Source organism: Aythya ferina (assembly GCF_964211825.1).
Source record: "Aythya ferina genome assembly, chromosome: 11".
NCBI classification, from domain to species: domain Eukaryota; kingdom Metazoa; phylum Chordata; class Aves; order Anseriformes; family Anatidae; genus Aythya; species Aythya ferina.
In genome coordinates, this window is record NC_140307.1 from 8579652 (window position 1) to 8591913 (window position 12262).

The following is a 12262-nucleotide window of genomic DNA, read 5'->3' on the forward strand; positions in this document are numbered from 1 at the left end:
GGGCCAGGTGACATTTTAACATTTTGGGGACCAGGAGGAGAGCTGGAACCCACAGCTGACTCCCCTGGGGAAGCGCTGACAGGGCCGGGGGAGGCGCAGGCCCCCCGGGAGGCCAGTCCCCTCGGGCGGGTTTGATTCCAGCGAGCGCTGATCCTTCGCGAATGTAGAACACGGGACACAACATTTTATTTTATTTATTTTATTTTATTTTATTTATGAGGGGGGCGGCCTCTCAGGCTCCTCTCAGCCAGGCTGCGACCCGGCCTGAAGGGAGCAGCCCGGAGGTGTGAGAGCTCCGGCCGTGTCCTCCCCCCCCCCCAGCCCCGAGCTCGCCTCAGGGCCCCGGGGTGGGAGGGGGGTGGGGGGTAACGGGGACCGGTGCCGTGACGCGGGGAGGGGGGGGGGGGAGCACCCGGGGTGCCGGGCCGCTGCCCCTTTAAATCCCATCCTGCGTTTCACGTCGCCGCCGCCTCCTCGCCGTACACAACCCGCCGAGGCACCGCCCCCACCCCCCCCTCCCTTCCTCTACCACCGCCTCCCTTCCGCGGCGCCGCCAATCCGCGCCCGCCCGCGTCACTCCGAGGGCGAGGGCAGGCGGAGAGGAAAAAAAAAAAAAGAAAAAAAAAAAGAAAGTTTGGTGAGGAGCGAGCGGGGCCGCGGGCAGGTGAGGGGAGCGCGGCGGGGCGGGGGGGGGGGGCTCCTTCGTGGACCGTTTTTTTTCCTTATTTTTATCTTTTTTTCTCTCTCGGGGCCGCCGGGCTGCGTGCGCAGGAGCCCTCCCGGGGCAGAGGTGTCCTTGTGAGGGGGCTGCGGGCCCGCCCGGCTGCCTGAGGGCCGGTGCTGGGGGGGTGCTGGGGGGGCGGTGGTCGGGGGGGTTGGGGGGGTCGTGAGGCGTTTGGGAGCCCCCCCCGGTGGGGTGAGGGCTGCCCCCGGCCGCCAGGGCCTTCCCCGCGGGGCAGGGCGCTGCCAGCCCCTCAGGGAGTCCTCGCCGTTAGAGGCAGGGGCCGTCTCGTCAGCGTTTTTGGTGTTTTTAAGAGGGAAAAAAGTTCGTTTTCGGCGTCCCTGTGGCGCTCGGCGAGGAGCCCGGCTGGGTTTAACCGAGCTGAACTCGCTCTGGGCTCTGAAAAAAAAACCAAAACACAATAAATAAAAAGGCTGGAGCGAGAGATAAGGGCTGCGGGCATCCACGGCCCCCGAAGGACTGTGTGTGTGTGGGGTGTGTGTGTGTGGGGGGGGGGGGGGTGTCTTGTGAAATAAAAAACCAATATTTGTCTCCTTGCTGCTACCGGCGGAGCCTCCACCAAATGTGCTGACGTAAGGTGGAGGCGTTCAGCAAAACCAAGGGCAGCTCCTTCGCCCCCTCCGCGGACCGACGTGGAGCTCACAGTTGTGCTCTGAAGTCCATTCCCTGGATGTTTGTTCAGGCTTGCCCTATAATGGGTGTCATTGCATAAGAGTTGCAGGCAGCGTGCTGGCTTTCTTTCCTTCTCCGAAGGGTCCGTGCCCTCCTCCTCGCCGGGCCAGGCTGGCTGTGTGCGCCGCAGAGGGAAGGGTGCAGCTTTGCGAGCTGCCCTATGAACTCCAGGGGAAAAAAAAAATAAATAATAAAGCAGCTCCTCTCTTCCTCCTGCTTCTAAGCAAATGATTTTGTCTGATGTCATCGTAAATAATTCCTTTTGCAGAGCGCTAATCCTCTTCTGAACCGTGGACGATGGTAACTCAGCGGCTGAGGAAGCAAATATGTCAATTCCTTAGTTTCTTTCCTGTGTCTCCTTTAACTTTTCTAGCATTGCTCTTTGAATTTGGCCTGATTTGTTTAGTTAGTGCTGGGGTGCCTACACCTGTTCTTCGTATTAATTATCCCTTGGCCTAGAACAAGGGGACTGGCTCTTGCCTCGTATGTATTTGTTCTGGCCAAAATAACAGTGTGTTCTGGGGGAATTTTTGTTCCTCATGATAGTGAGTATCAAATCCTTGACACGTCAGTGGCATAATTCCTTGATTGTACTGCTTTCCAGATAGTGTCTTCAGTAGTGAAGAACTTCCTCTATGTATGTATTTCTGCGGATCCTCTTAAAATAACTTTTGTCTTAGAAAAGTATGAATCATATTAAAATAACAACAGATTAAAATAAACTTACCTCTTGACTAATCATGAGTTGTTGACAAAGACGAAAAACTTGCATGTTACAGACCACTTTTGAGAGTGTAAGAATGTAAGTTTACCTTTCAGGTTTTTGTTACTTTATGATGTCAGATGGCACATACAAAACCTTGTACAAATAGCTTGAAAGAGATAGTGGCAAGTTATCAGGAGGGGAGTAGCATTGACACAAACTAGTGAAAAGCTGCTGTGGTTACAGATAAAGGTAATCCTTGTTTCTGCAAAGGTGTGTCCTTCTGTAATAGCTGTATAAATTAGTTTGATTTCTGAGAGAATTGTAAGTGCACAAACTTCCAGCTCTGTTTTCTTGGCAGTTAGTAGTTGTACATCTACCTTTTTCTTTTAATTAAGTACTGAATAGACTTTGACTTGTGTTCAAGATACTTGATTTAAACTACAAAGAGTATTACAGATTATATATAGATGTTCTTGGAGCATGCTAAATTCAATGGAAATCAGCATTTTTTTCTACCCAAGAGATACCTGATGACAAGGAAAAGTCTTTCAAAATGTCTGGATCCCTTCTCAAGTACTCTGAAGAGAGTGATGCGTGGCATCTGGCACTGGAGTCCTCAGCTGTGTAGCTGAACAAGATGTCATTCCCTATTCTGATCTTAAAAATACATATATTAAAAAAAAAAAAAGTCATAATAGCAATATGGTGACTGCTGAGTGATTAAGACTCATTACGGCTTTGCAGCTTTATAAGCGAGGAGATAAGAGTGGAACAAAAAAGGGGGGTGGGGAGGAAATGAAAGCTGTTTTCTTAATGGCTTACTCCCTGTGCAGAAGGAAGCAGTTGGAATTTAACATGCTAACCTTTGGGTGATTTGAGATAGCTGCCTGAACTTCCAGGGGAATGTTGGGTGCGTAAATATGGTTATCCAGGCAACTAACCAGCTCTCTCTGATGAAGACCTGATATTTACCACATGTACCTTTTTCTGTTATTTCCAGATTTGATTATCACAGTGCGGTAATACATCTTGGATTCAAAGCAGCAAGAGAAATCTCAGGAAGTTCTTCAAGCTTACTGAAATCTCATCAGTCTGGTATGTTGCACTCTCTAGACTCTTGGAGTAGCAAGCTGAATTCTTTGTATGCAAGGGCCTCCTTAGTTGCTGCTAAGGATACTGAAGTTTCTAGGACTTTGGCTTGCTACCAGCAACTTTATTCTCACGAAGTAATATGCTACTGCAAGTATGGAGCTTTGTTTTGCTGGGGTAGTGTAGAAGATTGCTTTTGGTAGTGGTATTTGTACCAGGGCAACAAACCTGTACTTCAGAACCTTCAGTCAACACATACTGAGACCTTGTTTTCATCTTGCCTGTCCTGCCTTGAAATTCCAGGTACTTGTTGCAGACTCTTTAAAGTAAAAGCAGGCTGGAAAGAGGCTACCACTAAGTGACTTTCAAGAAACTGCACACTGATATATTGAAGAATGTGTAAGAATACAAAAAGGAAATGTTTCTTTTATCATGCAGGGATTTTCCTTCTGTATGTAGGCAGTTTGTTTAGGTTTGATTAAAAAAAAGATAAAAAATGCCAACTTCTCAGAGCTGTTTCTTAAATGGCAAAGTTCTGAAATTCCTATGCTTATGTGCTTCTAAATTTCTATACTTGCAAAAAATCTTATACAGCAAATTTATGGGAACTGGAGTTTGTAAACAGGTATTGCAACATCTGAGGATACAAAAACAATATTCAACTAAATATTCAACTTAAAGCTATTTCTAATAATAATAAATAATCTAAAAGACAGAGCTGTAATTGTTTTAAAAAAATCAGCACATACTGTAATGCTGACACAATTGACAAGGAGAGGGTAAAGTCCTTTTCTACAATACAAGTTCAGTGTGTGAAAGCACCAGTTCTGTTACTGTGCTACTTATTAACGTGTACAAAATCCAGAAGTTCTGTTGTATTCAAGATGGTGGAAAACAGGTGCAAATTGTGAGGAAAGCTGGTGTGCTTCACAGTGATCTTTTGGGAACTGGAGAGCCAGTAGCCATCTCTTTATCTAATCCCTGAACAGCCATCACATGTAGCTTTTGATCGCTACTATTCTGGTCTCTGTTTGAACTGGTGACTTAAAGATGAAAGGCTCTGTTCTTGATCTCTTGAGCTGTCAAGTCCTCCAAACTTGCTGTCTTCTGTATATGTAAGATTGCAGAACAAATGGGCTTTTAGCTGCTCCATGATTACAATAGTCAAATGAGAGTCAGGTGCTCTCTCTTGTTGTTGTCCTCAGAGCAAAGTTCAGTGGCAGCAAACCGAATCTTTTTTATGCTGCTGTCAAAGCTTCCCTGTTTAGTGTACTCGCAGCTGCAATCTGCTGTTTCATGTTTTTGTGTGTTACTAAAGATATTGTAAGATATTGGCCTAACTTGAGCCCAGACCTAAAAATGATGCCTCTGCACTTCCTCCCAAATGTGCCTGTGTTGTCAGGGAAAATAGGTTACTTGTTTGCAGAAACTGAGCTTATAAATTGAGTTTTTTAGTGTTCAGTTCTACTAGTTCGTCTTCAGCATGGGATAACAACTTGAGTAGCATTTTCTATATATGTTTGGATTTCCAACATGTAAAAGTAGATGTGTGTACCCATGAATTCTGGTTCAGTGAGGCAGGGCTAACTGTGAACCTAGTTTTGATCCCCTATTTCACAGATTTTTGGGTTCTATTACTTTTGCGAGGGTAGCAAATTACTCCTGGAGCATTCTTAGTAAGACAGTGGTGTTTTTTTTGTTTGTTTGTTTATTTGTGTTTTGTTTGTTTGTTTGTTTTTTGAAGAGGGACTAACAAATCTAGGAGGTCAGTCTTGAACAGAGGAGAATCTGCTTTGCCATTTCCTGGATGCTCTGGGTGAGCCATGCTCTTGCTTATCAGAAGCTGGCCAAGCTCCTGCCAGATCAGTGAGTCAGAGGGGCATGGAAGGGGCTGATGAGCACCAGAGCTGTAGTAAGGCAGTAGGCCAGGCTGCATGGCTGGGAGGGGAAAGATGGGGAGAAAGAGGAATGAAACTTCTCCCTTGAAGCGATAAGGAGCTGCTAGCTGCCTGTTTAACAGAAGTATGAGTTGCGTTGTTCAATGATAAAAGTTATTTTTCATCACTGTTGCAGTTGCCAGGTGGTTAGACTTCTGTAATAACACACAGAGCCAGACAGTTGCAGGTTAATACATAGTTGTTTTTTTTTTTTCCTTTTGAAAGTACCCAAACAACAAGAGTGGCTTTAGGGTTGTCATGTCCTCTGCCATTACTGGGCAGCTCTGGTGATAAGATTGGTGACTTCTGACGTTGTTTTTATGGGCCTAAAGTTAATGTGCTCTGCACTGAAGCTTTCCAAGATTGGTCACTGAGATTCTTGGAGGACGCTTTCCTGGTGCGTTTTATTTGCATGAACTGTGTGCTTGGATTTGATTGCTTTGATAGCGTTTGGTCAGCAGTGTCCTGCAAGCGGCCCCACAGCTATCCTCAGGGGGCCGGCTGACTTCCTAAAACACTGTTGAAGTCCTGGCTCACGTACAGCGCAGGATTCAAGTGTAAGGGTTAACGTCTGGTTCTTACAGCTCGTTTTAGGTTCTGCGGGGGAAGTTATGTAAATCTTGTTAAAGTTAACTCCAGTCTTGCAATGCTTTGTGCTCATTAACCTAACAGCTGTACGAACTGCTGCTTTCCAGTTCAGTTTGGCTCTGCGGGGCGATACATCGCTCTACAAGAGAAGGCAGCACGGGACAGGTTACGTGACTGCTCTAGAGGAATCAGATGTCCTTCTTGACGGTGTTTTTTGTTCTTTTCGGTGGGAACCACCGCGTGCTAAGCTGTTTGAGCTTGACTAACCTGCATTGGGAAAGTGAGGGGCTGTATGGCAGCACAGCCATCTCCAGCGTGTCCCTGGAGGCAAGAACTGTCCTGTGAAGGACTTCTCCTCTCCCCCTCGCTCAGCACAAACCCAGCACGTCCCTGCAGACCAGCGCCTGAGCTTCCCCTGCCTGACCCTCTCCATCGGGCCTCAGCGACCCCCCCCCCCCAAGTTTCCAGCAGCGCCCGCAGCCGCTGCCCCCGAGGCGCCGCCCGCCTCTGGCCGTGCTGACTCACGCTTCGCAGCGCCGGGAGCCTCCTGCCAGCGGCCGCCGAGCCTATTTTTAGCCGGGCCGGCCCTTCCCCGGCCGGGGGCGACGGAGGGGCCGCGGAGGTGCCGCTGCTCCCCGCGGAGGGACCCCCGGAACTGGGGGGGACGCGGCTCCCGGCGCTGCCTCCCGTGGAGGGCGGCGGAGGGGTGCGGCCCCTTTAAGAGCCACCCCCCCACACACACAGCACCGGGGGGGGGGGGGGGGGTGCTCGAAGCGCTGCCTCAACCGAACCTGCTAGCGAGGAAAAAGTTCTTTAACTAACAGACGCGCCGCTCCGCCAATCGCAGCGCGGAGCCGGGCCGGCGGGGCGGTGCCTTCCTTTCATTCCACCAATCGCGGTGGAGGCGGCGCGCGCAGGCTGGGTTGCGCCGGGAGAGCTCTCCCCCCCCTCCCCTCCCCCCCCCCTCCCCGCGGGAGCAAGAAGTGAAGTTGAGCCGGGGTCGGAGCGGGGAGCCGGGCGGCGGTAGGCACCTTCCCCTCGCGGCCGGGTCCTAGCGCCCCCCCGCTGGCCGGCAAGCAGAACAAAAGGGGCTCGGCGGGCAGCAGCCTGGCTGCCGGGGGGCTCGGCGGGAGCGGGGAGGCGGAGGGGGGGGGGGGGGGAGCTCGGGCACGGCCGGGAGCCCCGGGGGGAGCCGCAGCGGCTCCAGCTCCGGCCCCTGGGGTCGTGCCCGGCTGCGGGGCAGCTCGCCGTGACAGCCGCTGCGGGGCCGGCCCGCGGCAGCGTTTGCTGCGGGCGGTGTTGTCTCAAATGGCCCATTGTTGTGCCGCCGAGCCCCGCTCCGCCGTTGTTGTCTCGGGCTTTGCTCCCTCTCGCTCGCAGGAACGCCTGGCAGGTCCTCGGCGTGCAGAACAAAGATCGCTGCGAACTGCGAGCACGGAGCGCGGCTCGCCGCCTCCTTTCTCCTCGGCTTCGGGGCTGTGCTCACGGACACGGGCAGGGCAATTGTGGTGGTGCCCCCAGGGCAGCTGCTGCCCCTCCAGCCAGCTGGGGGGGAGCGGGTTTGGCTCTCGGGAATCCTCTGTTGTCCGACCGTAGCGGGTGTCTGCTCCGAGGGGAGATTATTTTTAGTTTCTGCGCCAGGTGTGTCATCTAAGGCCTTCCCAGCACTATTTTTAGCGATCCTTGGTGCCTCTGAAAGACCTTTGGGAAGAGGACAAGTGTGATTTGCCACGGGTGGCATGGGATGAGGGCGAGAGGGAGGAGAGCAGGAAGTGGCGAGTCAGGAAGTCGGGGCTTTTAATGAGAATGAAGACTTTTTTGTTTTAATCGTCATCCTTTTGGTATCTTTGACAAGTATGTTAGACGAGGCCACATACAGAACAATGCTTTCAGAGCGATGATTATATTTTCTTGCTTCCCTAAATATTTCCTGTTGTTTATTAAAAAAAAAAAAACAACAAAAAAAAAAAAACAAACATTGTGTCTCTACACGGCTGCTCCTGGGAACTGGAAAGAAATACTCGTGGCCCTAATACTTGTTGAGACTAAGTCAGGAGTTTGGCGGGATTTGTATGATTAGTCGAGATGACAGAAGAATGGCTGTGAAAACTGAGCAGCAGTCTTCCAAGCGGCAAAGGAAAGCTATTGTTTAAACCTGTAGCGAACATAAACAAAAGTGTGGCTATTAAAGTATACCCCATGCTTTCAGTTTTGTACTGAGCCGTTTTGCTTACTCCAGAAATGCTGGCTACAGATTACTTCTTAAAAAATATGTCAAAGCACCTTGACACGCTGGCATCTTGCCATACTTCAGTGGCTCATAGGTCTGAATTACTAATTTGCTTTTGCTTTCTGTTTACAGCATTTCTTTTTGTTGTAGATTATATTTAAACCTTGAATATGCTTCTGTAGAATGAGCAATGACTGTGCACAGTCCTTTAGGCGAGAGGTGAGCCAGATCTCTTGCATAAGGGGATATATACGTTTAAATCCCCGGGGTTTGATTCATTTCTTAACTTTACAACTGATGCTAGGCCGAGACTGAGTGTCTAGGTTTCATGTCTCGGGTGAGGGCAAGAAGAATAGAATAGTTTGCTTTCATTCCTCTAAATGCGTGGTATGAGTACGTGCATTAGACTTGATCAAACAAACTGGAGCAAACTTAGGTGTTTGTGTGCTGTTGAACACTGTGTTTGGCCAAAAGCTGGTTTTGCTTAAAACAGAAGAAAAGCTGCATGCATCAGGCAACTTGAATCGTACTGCTTGGTGTATGAGTAGCAGTTCTTCCCTGGTCCCCTCTGCCCCCCAACTTAGTTAGGAAAGAGCTTATCTGGGGCCAATTTTACTGATGTGTTCAATGCAGAAGTGAAGTGCTCAACTCTCTCACCACATGTATACAATTCTAACGCAGGCTGTTTGTAGAAAGCAAATCTGCCCTAAAGGATAAACATACCACTTTGCTGGCACAGCTGTACAACTTCTGTATTCAGGCTACAGCAAATATTTCTTGTCTGCATTGAGAGCCGTCACTGGCAGGACGCGTGTTGTCCCCGCACACCGATTGGTTGTTCCAGCACTTCTTGTTCAGAAAAACCTCCTGCACATGCTCCATCTGCGAGCCTTAAATGCTGTGAATGTGTTGTGTGCTGTGGGATTTACATGTCTGCTTCTTGCGCCAGGATGGGATATAACATCTCTGATGTGAATAAGAGATTCGTACAGGGATTGTCAGCCTGGGTACAGAATGCAGGGCTGGACCTTGTCTCCCCTGTTGGTGAGGCAGAGAGGACCTGTGCTCCCTCCTCTGCTGGCACCTCTTCCTGATGCTGTGACATGGGTGGCTTTCTGCTTGCTGGCATGGTCACCCCACGCTCTGCTTCCATTTAATGCTTCCTGGAGAAGGCTGTGCACCTCCCCTGGGGCAGTCATTGTAGAACATGCCGGTAGCCTTAGGGAGGGCAGCTGTCCACCCTGCAAACAGCCAGGTGGGCTCCAGGGCCCTGCTTGTTGCCGAGTGCCTTTTGCTCTGTGTGGTGCCTCCTGCTGCTCTCCCAGCACAGTGGGTCCTGTGGGTGCTGGGGGCGAAGCCAACTAGGCTCGCTTAAATTGTTTTAAATTAGTGGCTCGAGCCAACCCAACTGGCTCTTTTCCCTTACTCTTCCTCCCCGTGTTCCCCAAGTGCTTCAGGGATCATTTCTGCTAATTGCTTCATGCCCAAGGCAGAAGGGAGGGAAGTGGGTGAATAATGTCATCTCACAGACCTTCAGCCCTACCAAAAAGGGACATCTGTCCATGGTTTTAGACGTGAGTTATGCCTGCTAACAGGTTTCATTGCAGTTCCTAGGAAAGACGCGGTAAAGGGGTGAGTAGCTGGCGATCGTTGCAGCCGTGCTGGTGCAGAGAAGGTTGGTACTGGAGGTGTGGCCCTGGTGGACAGATACAAGGCTCCTCGAGGAGATGGCTGCTGTCCTCTGGTGTGGAGCCTGGTCTGGGTGGGGCAGATGATTAGGCCAGTGATGTTTACGTTGTAGTAAGGTTTTGTGAAAATAAGCAGTTAATTACACATCACCAACAAAGGAATAAAAACAGCTAAGGTAAGGGACTGTCCTTGCTTTAAAATCCATTTAACAGAGGCATGAAAGGTTTAAGTTTTTTTAAACCTGCCTTTTTTTTTTTACCTTTAGAAATATCAGGAACATTAAGTCTTTCTTCCCTATTCTTGTTGGATGTCTCAGATGTGTCATAAGCTTCTCAGCCCTTAATTGAAGGGGTGGGGTGATATATTTTTAACAGATCCCTTCCAACTGTGTTTATAGGGCTTTTGAGTTAAATAGAGATTAGCAAAAACAAAGCCTTGACAGTGTAAAAATTGTTTCTCCTCAATGAAGTTGTATTTGCTTGTGCATTGTGCGGTTGTTGACAGAAACTCAGGTTTTGTGCATCAGAAAAGTAACTTTTCTAGCTATTAAATTATACATAGAGATAAACCAAGTTAAATCCTAACTTCATCCATCTTCTGTTCCATTTAGATCAACTTAAGAAAATGTTTTGAGTATTACTTAAACAAATGAACTCTTGCATTTGAGTATTTCCTAAAAATAGTTCCTTTTTAAGCAACAGTTTCATTAAATGTATGGCTCTTCCTTTAACTTAATGCTTCAGCAATCTTACAGAAGCCGAAACTCTGGTCTCCAAGCTGAAGACCACCCCTGCTCAGCCGTTCTGCCCTGTCAGGATATATTTGTGTCACAGCACTCTAACCTTCAGGGTATGGTATTTGTCAGTCTGAAATATAATAATCCTGTATCTGTAGAACGAAACTATAAACAGTGCGGCTGACTTGGCAGGCCCTGACAACCACCTGAACGTTTAACTAGCCCAGGGTTTAAGACAACACCGCGCTGGTGCGTCCTGTGATTCACAGGGCTAATGCATTTTTATCCATGTGAAGGATTAGGGAAACAAATATAAACTTCATTATCAAATTAATGTGGAAGCTTAATAGCAGGATTTTTGAGGACAGAAGTGAGGTGCTCTTGGCCTGTTTAAATGTTTTGCGTTGGGCGTGTTTTGTTTTTTTCAAACAATGACTTGACTTCTCACCATTAGCTTGGACAAGGCAGAAGGCTAAACAGCATATGCCACTGGATATATGTACAAAATCAGGCTGATGGAAATACTGCACGGGGAAGACAGTTGCTTTAGCTGCTGACACTGAAGGCTTTAAATTTTGGGAGGTGAGAGGCAAAAGAGCATCACTGCTTTTACAGGCAAAACTACAGAGCTTCTGTAAGTAAATTGGGCAGTTTCATGCCTTTTTATACACAAGTCTTATCTTTGGGTTAGAGTGTCAGAAGAAAACATTTAACCAGTTGTTGATCATGCTGTTTCTTGAGGACAGGGCAGATGAGGCTGCAAAGAAGGATGAAATTGTCTCTGCTATCTGCTGTGTGAATTTAAGCTTCTTTTTTTTTTTTTTTTTTTTTTTATAATAGGGAATCAGCGTCTTTAGTTCAATGTAACTTTACCATGTAGTAGAACATTTTCTGTGCAACAGAATCGTCTTGCATTAGAGCCTTATCAAGGCAGGGGCAAAGGAAGTGCCTGTGTTGTGTCTAGAAACTGAAACACTTGCAGGTTGTTCTTCCTGCCTAGTTAGTTTCCTAAGTGAAATGTACAAGACTTCTGGTGCTGGGCCTCCGCCATCCAAATATCATGTTAGTATGGTGTACTGTTGGGTATTGGTGTTCAGTCCTTGATTAAGTGATTTTGTAGGAACTAATTAGAATTAGCTATCAACCAAATGTTATTATCTTGGGAAAAAGTAACCAGAAAAATAATTATTTTAGGGCTTATGATATCAAAACCATTTGATTTCATACCTGAAAAAACAGTGTCAACATGGGCGGACTTACCTAGAAAATTTTTTAGGGAAGAGACTTTAGAATTGCTCAACTGGGTTGTTTTGAATATCAGTATGTTTTCATGGGCTTTGTTTAAAGTATCCTGGAAGAGCAGGAAGGAGGCATTAGTAACGATAGGTCAAGGTAAGTGTGTCATTAGTTACATAATAAACACTGTCAGCTGAGTGTGACAAACTGTGCTGAGGCTGAGACCAATACTCAGATCAAGGAGTATTTGATTTGTTGTGGACTGGCCCAGCAGCAGTGCATGAATATTTTGCCTTCCTAATAAGTCTAGTCAAACTTGGCGTAGGGCTTTGATTTCAATTGAAAATTCTTGAGCATAGCAGTGGAGTAACTGACTAGCTTTTAAACTCTGTTTTTTTTTTTTTTTTTTTTTTTTTGGAGGCAGGAGGAGGGTCAACAAACAAACACAAGAAAAACAAACAAACAAGCCCAAAACTTAAGTCTAATTTCACACTTCAGTCACTTAGTTGATTGTTGCCGTCCTGCATTTGCTTTTCTCTAACCTAGTGTCTGTGAAACTTTTGGCTGTTTTTTGATCCTATTGCAAGAGTTAGCTTGTTGTTCTTCAAAGTGTTCTTCAAATGTGACCCATGGTCTT

General features: G+C 47.6%; 1 protein-coding gene across 4 annotated transcripts in view; it reads left to right on the forward strand.

Moving 5' to 3' along the window:
* Nucleotides 1-450: 450 nt before the first annotated feature.
* Nucleotides 451-12262, forward strand: part of ZFAND6 (zinc finger AN1-type containing 6) — a 37570-nt gene continuing 25758 nt past the window's right edge. Inside the window, exons 1-2 of one of the 4 annotated variants that reach the window (XM_084531908.1) lie at nt 451-664; nt 3121-3215. The gene's annotated coding sequence lies outside the window, so the exon portion shown is untranslated. Of the gene's footprint in view, nt 665-1288; nt 1715-3120; nt 3216-6636; nt 6758-10603; nt 11024-12262 lie in introns of those variants that run through there. The other 3 variants (XM_084531909.1, XM_084531910.1, XM_084531911.1) reach the window with 3 other exon arrangements.